Source organism: Acomys russatus, chromosome 29, assembly GCF_903995435.1.
Source record: "Acomys russatus chromosome 29, mAcoRus1.1, whole genome shotgun sequence".
In the NCBI taxonomy this organism is placed as follows: domain Eukaryota; kingdom Metazoa; phylum Chordata; class Mammalia; order Rodentia; family Muridae; genus Acomys; species Acomys russatus.
The window spans coordinates 12,369,835-12,372,102 of record NC_067165.1 but is presented as its reverse complement, the minus strand read 5'-3'; positions in this window follow the sequence as shown (position 1 = coordinate 12,372,102).

The following is a 2,268-nucleotide window of genomic DNA, read 5'->3' as shown; positions in this document are numbered from 1 at the left end:
AAACAACATTATCTTTTTGTTAACATATCTCCTAGTCACATATAGATGAAACATTCTCTATAATTTATTTAGTACCATAAAACACATAGCAAGCCAGGTGGTGGTGATGCACGCCTTTAATCCCAGCACTCGGGAGGCAGAGGCAGGCGGCTCGATGTGAGTTCAAGGCCAGCCTGGTCTACAAAGTGAGTCCAGGACAGCCAAGGCTAACACAGAGAAACCCTGTCTTGAAAACAAAAACAAAAAAACAAATAAAAACACACACCAAACAAATACGGGCTAAACTCCATGGTAGGGCTTCTAATTTGCTTTCGGATAATGAAATAGGGAGTATGAGCCAAAGGATGCTTCATGGAAGAAATACGCACTAAATTGGGCAGTAAAGATAAACAGCAGTAAGGTATAAAGAACGGCCACAGACGCCTCCTCGGGTAAAGAAAATAAGGCGTAAAGGCGGAAAGAAGTTTTACCACTACAGTTAGGAAATAGACATCTTAGGCAGGTTGAATTTCTAAAAATCAACTCTGACCAGCTCAAATGTCTGCTTAACGTCTTTCAATCTGTATACCTCCCCTAACACACAAAGCCCTTGTGGATCTTTGTTAGCTTTCCCAGACAACATTTTCCTCTAGACTCGTTGGCTACCCTAACCTTACCTATGTTGTAGTCTATATCACATTCAACCGTATTAGAACCCACCAGGACCGGGGCCTGGAGAGGTGGCTCAGCAGTTAAGAGCACTGTCTGTTCTTCCAGAGGTCCTGAGTTCAATTCCCAGCAACCACATGGTGGCTCACGACCATCTATAATGTGACCTAATGTGCACTGTATACATAATAAATAAATAAATCTTAAAAAAAAAAAAAAAAGAAAGCCGGGCGTGGTGGCGCACGCCTTTAATCCCAGCACTCGGGAGGCAGAGGCAGGTGGATCGCTGTGAGTTCGAGGCCAGCCTGGTCTACAAAGTGAGTCCAGGACAGCCAAGGCTACACAGAGAAACCCTGTCTCGGAAAACCAAAAAAAAAAAAAAAAAAAAAAAAAAAAAAAAAAAAAAAAAAAAGAAAAAGACCCCACCAGGACCTTAATATCTCTCTCTCTCTCTCTCTCTCTCTCTCTCTCTCTCTCTCTCTCTCTCACACACACACACACACACACACACACACACACACACACACACACAGACCTCTCGATAGTCACTTCATGGCAGGAACTAGCTTCTACTACTATGGGATCAGTCTCTAACTCATATCAGCATTTCAAATGTTTGTGAGATAAGAAATAATAAATTAAAAAAAAGTACCTGGTGGCACTCAGAGGAAGGACAGCAGGTTGCCAAGAAGAGACTTGATACCCTATGAGCATATACAGGGGGAGGTAATCCTCCTCAGGAACAGTCATAGGGGAGGGGAAGAATGGGAAAATGGGGGGGAGGGAAGAATGGGAGGATACAAGGGATGGGATAAACATTGAGATGTAACAAGAATAAATTAATAAAAAAAAAAGTTAAAAAAAAAAAAAAAAAGAACTAATAAAAGGCTTGGGTTTTTGTTTTATGGGACAAGGGTCTCAAACGTGTCATGACCCACCTGCCCTCTGTTACCATGTGCTGGTATTGCAGGCATGGGCCACCATACCTGCCACAAATGCAAGCTTCTTCACAAAATCACGCCATTTGTGGTCTTTGGCTTGTTTGTTTGTTTGTTTGTTTGTTTGCTTTTTAAGACAGAGTCTCACTATGTAGCCTTGGCCAGACTGGAACTCAGCATGTAGACCAGGTTGCCCCCAAACTCAAAAACATCCATCTGCCTCTGCCCTCTGAGAGCTGGGATTAAAGTCCTGTGCCACTGTACCTCATCCTCAATTGTAATTCTTTAAAAAAAAAATAACTTACCTAATTTTATGTGCATTGGTGTGAGGGTGTCAGATCCCTTGGAACTGGAATTACAGACAGCTCTGAGCTGCCATGTGGGTGCTGGGAATTGAACCCAGGTCCTTTGGAAGAACAGACAGTGCTCTTACCCACCAAGCCATCTCTCTAGCCCCCTCAATTGTACTTTTTATGAGAAGAAAATATAATCTCTAAGGTCACAGAAAAGGAAACTATCAAGGTTTCCCCAGCATTAGTATACTGAAAATCTCAGGTTTATTCTAAACCTAGGCTTTTTCCTACCATATCACATAACATAGAAATTATCAGACCATGGGCTGGAGAGATGGCTCAGAGGTTAAGAGCACTGGCTGTTCTTCTAGAGGTCCTGAGTTCAATTC